Source organism: Grampus griseus (assembly GCF_964374135.1).
Source record: "Grampus griseus genome assembly, chromosome: X".
In the NCBI taxonomy this organism is placed as follows: Eukaryota; Metazoa; Chordata; class Mammalia; order Artiodactyla; family Delphinidae; genus Grampus; species Grampus griseus.
Genome location: NC_138999.1, coordinates 26,163,908 through 26,173,110, shown reverse-complemented (window position 1 = coordinate 26,173,110; position 9,203 = coordinate 26,163,908). Strand labels below are relative to the sequence as shown.

The following is a 9,203-nucleotide window of genomic DNA, read 5'->3' as shown; positions in this document are numbered from 1 at the left end:
ATCGTCTCCTCGGTCCTCATTCATGGGGGTTCTTATATCAGCTTCTGTCTCTTGATTAAAGGCTTCCTGGGAAACGCATATTCCTACAAACATTTGACCAGTCACCCTATTGCAAATCTCGGGAGAAAATGGGTCTCTGTCCCGAAAGTGATGTAAGATTAGGAAAATGCAGCACAAATTAAGGACCTCAGGACAGATGTTACGCTGTCAGAGAAAAAAAGCTGATATATTCCTTCTCTTCACCAGCCAGACTTAGGGTAGTTCTAAAATATTTACTTTCTACATAGAAGGATAGAGCCAGATAATCTTGTAAGCCCCTGATCATTTGAGGGTATCTGATTTTGCACATGCAGATGATCATATTGTTACCGAGCATTATCTCTTTCTCTCCTTTATTCATATCTCTTGTTTATTTCCGTATTTGTACTGCTGTGGGTATGTATTCCAATCCAGTGTTTTGGTCACAGAGTCCTTCTTTTCATCACTCAAGATACATTTTGAAGTGGTAGAAGACAGTGAATTAACTGACTCATGATCAGCCTCAGGCTGGGAGGAGTGGAATGGCGCGAGCTCTGGACAAATTCAGACCAGAGGTCCAGTCCCGGCCATGTGACCTATTAGCTGTGTGAACTCAGGTCCATCACCAAGCTCTGTGAGCCTCAGGTGAAGTGGCTTTGTTAAGCCCTATTTTGCAGGGCTAGTGGCATGCAGGTAATGTATGTAAAACACCTGGCACAGCGCCTGGACCACATTGAGACTTTACACAATGTCTGTTTTTACCATGATTATGATTATTTTGGCTGCAGACGATACCACCCACCCTGAAGGAATTTTTAAATCCAGGAGATATCAGAGAATATGTGGCATTCTAGGACATGGAACACCAAATCAGTCCAAAATGCTGTTTACAAAGAATCTTTAATTTCCCCAATAAATCAAATATGAAAATTATATTTTCCTTCCAACTGAATGAAATTCAAATATTCTAGAATTTGCTTCCAAGACTAACTCTTTCTTCCTTCCAAGCTGCCCTTTCATCTAAACTAAACAACCCCTATCGTCATTAATTTTACCGTCACCGAAAATCTACACCTCTCGTAGACTTTGCGGAATTACAACCAAAAAAAAAAAAACAAAACTGAATGCGAATGCCCTTTTAATAGAATGGGCTCTGACTCCTTGTCCCCCAGCAAAGAGTATCAGCCCACTGGCTTCTGAGTTTCCAGTTTCAGACTACTGTCACCTTTATTTCAAAGACACTCCTTGGAGATGATGTGCATAAAACACCTAGGTTGTGCACTGTGTTCACCTGCACTGGGACAGGAGCATGGGGCACGTTCCATCCCTGCCCCGGGTGGAGATTTCTCTCTGGTTTACTCATGGTTTCAAAGTAACTGTTAAGGGCAGTTTTCCATTCCAGGCTTAAGTCTCTCAACTCTGAGACCCACCATCTGAGGGTCTGGCCCCTGTTCAGTGTTTCCACAGCCTCACTGGCTGGCTCACCATACGGCCTAACTTAAAATTATCTCCCACTGCAGGACTTTTATATTGTCCTAAAGTCTCAAAGTGCCTTGCATCAGGACATTTACACTAGACTCCTCATGAGGAACCCCTCAACCCCCACTTCTTACCCCTGATTTTTATTGGGCCTTTAGATCTTCGTTCACCAGCTGCTTTCTATGAATGCTGCTCTTAGACTCTAGAATTCTACAGGCAGGGGTTGGGTCTATGTTTCTTAGCATCCCCAGTACCATCCAAAAGCCTTCTGAAGAGCAGACGCTAAATTGGTATTTGAACAATTAAAGATCAGGGCTTCCCTGGTGGCACAGTGGTTAAGAATCCGCCTGCCAATGCAGGGGACACGGGTTCAAGCCCTGGTCCGGGAAGATCCCACATACCGCGGAGCAACTAAGCCCGTGCGCCACAGCTACTGAGCCTGTGCTCTAGAGCCCGCGAGCCACAACTGCTGAAGCCCACGTGCCACAACTACTGAAGCCCACGTGCCTAGAGCCCGTGCTCTGCAATGACAAGCCACCGCAGTGAGGAGCCCACGCACCACAATGAAGAGTAGACCCACTCGCCGCAACTAAAGAAAGCCCTTGCAGCAACCAAGACCCAACGCAGCTAAAAATTAATAAATTAAAAAAAAAGAGCACGTGTGCAAGAAGGCAAAATACTGTGATTTCACTTCTCCCACATTCTTAAATAAGCTAACCGAATCCAGGTATATATACTTCAATTTTACAAAGAAAGACTAAAAGGAATAAAACAAACCAAGAAGTGAATACCTCTTCAGTTTTTTTTTCTGTATCTCATGATCACACAGACTTTACTGTGGAATAATTTCCTTTTTCACAAAAAGTCCATATTCCAATGTTCCGAATGACAAGAAATGATTCGAGGATTTCCAGTTTGTGTTACATAATACCAAAATTCTTATTTCTCAACCTGATAAGCTGCACTAAATGTGTGAGTCATGTCATTAATAAACTTAGACTCTGAAGCTAAACACATCTTTAATTGAAAGGAACAACATTTAAAAATAGAAAAAAGAAAAATCTCCTATTTGTGCATATTGTCTAGGAACACAAATATATGTTGTGTTCCCATGAGCCCCACCTTGGCCCTCCACTAGTTGGGAGACTGACTGCTTCCTTTAAATACAAAGTGAAGTATCCGCTCAGCCTTCACTAGGGACCGGAGGAGCTTTGGGACATGCCCTGGAACACCCACTGGCCAGCGTAGCAGTATGAGCCCTGGCTGCAGCTCTGGCTCAGGCTCTCTCTTCCTCATCTCTCAAAGCCTCTTCATACCAGGATGGGAAGGCACTGGGCTTGGTATCACTGACATTAGCCCCAAACTCACACATTCTTTTATATATCTATATCCATAACTATCCTGGAAGCACCCCATATTAGTTTACAAAGATCATGCTCATTCTTTTTTATAGCTACATAGTATAGTGCTCCACTCTGTGAATATACCATGTTTTTATCAATTAATATATTCACGGACATTGCAGTATTTTCACATTGTTGTGGATGTGCCTTCGCGGTTAATTTCTGAAAAATTGGAGTTACTGGCTCAAATGTAAATGCATATTTCCTTTTGTTGTATCACCAAATTCTGTTTATGTTCTAATCTCATTCTTTGACGTGTAGCTGTCCAGCTACACGTCAAAGAATGAGATTAGAACATTCTCTAACACCACATACAAAAATATACTCAAAACCAATTAAAGACCTAAATATACGAGTGGAAACCATAATGCTCCTAGAAGATAACATGGGTGGAACACTCTTTGACATAAATCATAGCAATATTTTTTTGGATCTGTCTCCTAAAGCAAAGGAAATAAAAGCAGAAACAAACAAATGGAATATAATTAAAGTTAAAAGCTTTTGCACAGCAAAGGAAACCATTGACAAAATGAAAAGACAACCTGTGGAATGGGAGAAAATAATTCAAAATGATATGCTCAATAAGGGGTTAACATCCAAAATATATAAACAGCTCATATAACTCAACAGTTTAAAAAAAAAAAACCAAATAACCCAATCGAAAAAATGGGCAGAAGACCTAAATAGACATTTTTCCAAAGAAGACATACAGGTGGCCAACAGGCAAATGAAAAGATGGTCAACATCATTAATCATCAGATAGATGCAAATTAAAACTACCATGAGGTATTACCTCACACCTATCAGAATGGCCATCATCAAAAAGAACAGAAATAACAAATGCTGGCAAGCACGTGGAGATCTGTACACTGTTGGTGGGAATGTAAATAGGTGTAGCCACTGTGGAAAACAGTATGGAGGTTCCTCCAGAAACTAAAAATAGAGCTACCATATGACCCAGCAATTCCACTCCTGGGTATGTATCCAAAAGAAACAAACGAACAAACAAAAAACAACAACCCCACCCCCTCACTAAGTTGGATGGTCTCCTTCAGGTTCTCGATGGTTCTCTGAGCCTGAGGGTTTCCACCGCTCATCTACCCTTCCCCCCAGCTTCGTCTACATGCCTCTGACCCCACCCTCCCAGTCCAACCTCTCTGTTTAGAAAGAAGGTGCCTGTGTCTGGCAGAGCCAGGATAGGATGAAGAGACAGTCCTTCCCAGCCGCCCAGATAATCAAGAGTTTTGACCGGATCTTTGAGCACACACCAGGACTGTGAGGGGCCAGAGGAACAGCACAGACTATGGTGCTGAAAGGGATTAATAAGGAACTTAGTGATTTGGCCCCTGACCCTCCAGCACGCTGCTCTGCAGGTCCAGCTGGGGATAATATGTTTCATTGGCAAGCCACAATTATGGAAGCTAATGAAAACCCGTATCAAGGTGGTGTATTCCTTTTGACAATTCATTTTCCTACAGACTACCCCTTCAAACTACCTAAGGTTGCATTTGCAACAAGAATTTATCATTCAGACATTAACACTAATGGCAGCATTTGTCTCAATATTCTAAGATCACAGTGGTCTCCTCCTTTAATCGTTTCTAACGTTCTTTCATCCATTTGTTCACTGCTATATGATCCAAACCCAGATGACCCCCCCTAGTGCCATAGACTGCATGGATCTATAAAACAGAGAGAGAGAAGTACAAAAGAATTTCTCGGAACGGACTCAGAAGTATGCCAGGTATGCTACCTTAAAGTCAGAATAACCTGCATTATAGCCAGAATAAACTTTAAATTACTGTTAAAAAAGGAAAAAACCACTAATTCGAAAAGATGCACGCACCCCAATGTTCATAGCAACATTACCAACAATTGCCAAGATGTATATACCACATCTTCTTTACACACACACACACTCGCACGCGCGCACACACACACACACACACACACAATGGAATACTAGTCAGCCATAAAAAAGAATGAACTTTTGCCATTTTGCAACAACATGGATGGAGTTGGAGGGTATTATGCTAAGTGAAATAAGTGAGGTAGAGGAAGAAAAACACTGTATGATACCACTTATATGGAGAATTTCAAAAATAAAGCAAACTAGGGAAATATGACAGACTCACAGATATAGAGAACAAGCTAGTGGTTACCAGTGGGAAGAGGGAAGGGGGAGGGGCAGGGAAGGATAGGGGATTAAGAGATACAAAATACTATGTATAAAATAAATAAGCAGGTTTCCCTGGTGGCGCAGTGGTTCAGAGTCCACCTGCCGATGCAGGGGACATGGGTTCGTGCCCCGGTCCGGGAAGATCCCACATGCCGCGGAGCGGCTGGGCCCGTGAGCCATGGCCACTGAGCCTGCGCGTCCGGAACCTGTGCTCCGCAACGGGAGAGGCCACAACAGTGAGAGGCCGGCGTACCGCAAAAAAATTAAAAATAAATAAAAATAAATAAGCTACAAGGATATATTGCACAACCAAGGGTATATAGCCAATATTTCAATAACTGTAAATGGAATATAACTTTTAAAAATTGTGAATCACTCTGTTGTGTACATGAAACTTATAAAATATTGTACATCAACTATACCTCAATTAAGAAAGATCTACTCTCTTAACAACTTTCAAATATACAATACAGTATTATTAACTATAGTCGCCATGCTGTACATTACAGCCCCAGGACTTCTTTATTTTGTAAATGGTTTGTACCGTTTGGCCATTTACACCCATTTCATCCATCCTCCACCCCACACCTGTGGCAACCACCAATCTGTTCTCTGGGTGTTTTTTTTTTTTTTTTTTAATTTCCACATATAAGTGAGATCATATAGTATTTGTCTTTGTCTGTCCCTCTGTGTTATTGCAAATGGCAGGATTTCCTTTTTTTTTTTTTTTAAATGGCTGAATAATATCCGAGGGAGAATGAGAGTATGACTGTGTGTGTGAGTGTGTGTGTATCACATTTTCTTTATCCATTCATCCATTAATGAACACTGACGTTGTTTTCATGTCTTGGTTATGGTAAATAAATGAATATGGGGAGGTGCAGATATCTTTTCAAAAAAGTTGTTGTTCTCTTTTCCTTCAGATAAATTTCCGGGAGTGGAATTGCTGGATCACACGGTAGTTCTATTTTCAATTTTTTCATGAACCTCTATACTGTTTTCCATAGTGGCTGCATCAATTTACAGTCCCATAAAATCATATTTTCTTGAATAATTTAAGCACATCCTAAATGCAAAAGGTATATATCTTTCCTAACTTTAAAAGGTGTATATCTTCTAAATTTTGGAAAAGAAAGACTGAATGGAGTACGCCAAACCCATGGGTGAACAATTTTAATTTGTTTTCTCTATCTTCTTATCCTATTTTACTGGGGAGTTCTTTCACATTACCAAGAATATCCCTATTCCAATTCCATGCAGTCTTGCTCTGGATCACATCGATGATTTAAAAATTTTCAATTTGTATTTCAAAAAACAAAATTCTTACTTCTAAATCTGATAAAGAGCAATAAGTGTGTGCCCATGTCATTCATAAGCTTGTTCTGAATCTAAATAAACTTTCTTTTGAAAAGAAGATCACTTGAAAATTACCAAAAAAATAAGCCAACAGGAATTTATGCATATCAGGAACACTGGTTAACAGGCTTTTCCAACCACAAAGTGAAGAATCGGCCTCTACCTCACTAGGGGTGACAGGAGCGACTGGATGTGGCCCTGGAATGTGCACTGGTCGTGGCAGTAGTGCCAGCCCTGGCTGCAGCCCTGGCTCGGGCTCTCTCTCCCTCATCTCTCAAAGCCTCTTCATACCAGGATGGGAAGGCACTGGGGACCCTATCATCAACCTTGGCCAAAAACTCCAGGACTTTCATCTTGCTGGTTTCAACTTGGGCTCTTGATCGCTGTCACGCATTTGATGATACACCAGGTATTTTCCTGCACCAAATCTTCTGTGATAAGCTTCCTGGGCTCCACCAAGATGAAGTGCCTCTTTCCATCAAAAACACCCAAAACATTCAGGGATTCCCAGATCTCCTCCTCAGAGGCGCAGTCGCCATGCAAGAAGATCACACCGAGGAGAGGCATCAGGGGCCCATTCTTCCAAAACCGCCCGCCACTGCTCCGACGCCCATCATCGGTGAGATCTAGCTTGCTGACAAGGGCATAGGAATGACTGTTGGGCTTGACTTCCTTCAATTCTAGGCCAAAGACCAGCTCCATGCACTCGGAGGCTCTCCTGGGGATCTCGGGGAAGTGCTCCCTATACCTTTTGTTGACAATCTTCAGCTTTTCTCCCTTTTTAATGGGCTCCTTTATCTTATATTTACACAGCATGAACTGCACCAACATCCCTGCCTTCCTGGTTACAAGATCCTTTCCAGGATCACTGGAGGTTGAGGCCTGGGAGGAATTTTTACTTTCCTCAACTTGGCCCTTGGCACGTACATCATATCCTGGGCATGAAACCCCTGCATCACGAGAGCTAGTGGCTGGGGCTCCCTGAGGCTCCTGGCGAGTGCCAGCAGCAGCGGAGCTCGGGAGAGTACCCTGAGAAACAGAAACGGGTGAGGAAGTGGTCTCTTCTACCCCTGCTGTGGTGGCCTGAGCATTAAGACCTTGGGTCTCACCTCTGTTACGGCGGCGTTCCTCACGAGCACGGAGCTTACTCTTCTGACCACGAGGCATGGTGGCTGTGGTCAGGGACAGCAGACAGGAGTGTGGGCCAATGACAGGTGATTTGGACACCTGGAGGCTGGAGAATGAGATGACGTGAGCACCTTAAAGTAGGGAGATTCCACCTTGGCTTTATCAAAGGCTGCCTCTGCAAGTTTCCTTGAGGGCACTGCTCTGGGAACCCACAAGGTTCCTGTTTTCCCGGTCAGCCTGTCCTCCCAGGATCCCATAGAGGAAACACAGAGGCCTTAGAGTTTTACTCTACATCCTATCAGCCCTGCCTTGGATTTACTCAGGTGACAACAGGTGCTGGCAGTGGGGTCCTCTCGGTTCATCTTCAATATTATCATGTCAGGTCTCTGCAGAGCCTGGGCACCCTCCCCGCTGCTACTCTTAAGCTGACACCTCAAACCTCCCTGCGATCCAGGAGAAGGAAGTGAAGGGGTGCCTCAGTCCACCTCCCTGCCAGGGGACACCAGAGCTGCGAGTTCAGTAGGGTCCTTTCTATCCTGAGTTCGTTGCGATCATCATTCAAGGTCCTCACCTTGGCTCCTTAAAAGGCTTGGAACCACTACTCTCCATTTGCTGACTGGTGGATGCACCTTCAGACTAAGGACCTCACCTCTCTTAGACGTGATATAAAGAAGTGAAGCAGACGCTCTACCTGACAGTCCTTCCCAGAGATTTCTTGGGCTGAAATCCAAGGGTTGGGCTGGACACTTTGAGTCCTCACTCAGGTTCCTCAATTGGGCTCCTGGTAGAGAAGCTCAACTTTTGCCTGAATTGATGCCTATATGATAGTAAGAGCCAAACTAGCCTGTGTCCCAATAGGAGGAAGTGAAGATGACCGTATCTAACTAAACGTGGTCTCCCAAGAATGAAAGCTGTTGCAGGCAGGCTGAAGTCCTTGTGGTCCCACACAAGATCCCAATTCAAGGTCTAAATGTGCCTCCTGATAGGGTCTAAGATTTCTCCCTCTGCTGACATGGGACCACTCTCCTCAGACCAAGACCCTTATTTCCCTGTTAGCCTGTAGTGGGAACTGATGGGCATTTCTGCCTGACATCTATGCTTGAGGTCTCCCAGGGATGCTAATAGTGAGGATTCTTTGTGGCCTGAATGCTTTCATGTGGGACATCCCCACAGTCCTCAAGGTTCTCACCATGACACCTGGCATAACCTGAAATCCTCCCTTGCCAACCCGAGGCTGCCCCCTTTGACCTGGTCTCTCACCTCCCTGAGATGTCCTGGGAATAAGTGAATGCAACTCATGTCAAAATACCCAATTCTCCCAAGCCTGAAAACAGGGCTGGTGCTTTATGCTGCCCCGTTTCTTGTGGGAGGGGCCCCCATCCTCACTCGGTGTCACAACCATGAATGCTGTTGAGGACTAGGTCCCTTTGCGGAATTGGGCTTATTCCATTAGACCAAGGCTCTCATCTCCCTGAGACCATCTCCAGAGGAGATGAGGGGGCACCACAGCCTGCCAGCTCCGTCCGGAGCCTCCTCTCCTGAGTTTAGGAGTCATGAGGTAGCCCTCATTTCCCTTCATCACTAGAGGGGAATTTAGGTCACTCAACATCTGTCTACCCTGCTAGGGCCTCCTAGAGCTG

General features: G+C 44.1%; 2 pseudogenes across 2 annotated transcripts; one reads left to right on the top strand and one right to left on the bottom strand.

Annotated features, from left to right (window-relative positions):
• The first annotated feature begins 4,203 nt into the window (after positions 1-4,203).
• LOC309839998 (ubiquitin-conjugating enzyme E2 D3-like) lies at positions 4,204-4,669 on the top strand (annotated as a pseudogene). Its single transcript has one exon. The product of its transcript is annotated as a ubiquitin-conjugating enzyme E2 D3-like (transcript).
• Positions 4,670-6,602: 1,933 nt separating this feature from the next.
• On the bottom strand, positions 6,603-7,602 carry LOC309839827 (melanoma-associated antigen B4-like; annotated as a pseudogene). Its single transcript has one exon. The product of its transcript is annotated as a melanoma-associated antigen B4-like (transcript).
• Between the last annotated feature and the right edge of the window lie 1,601 nt (positions 7,603-9,203).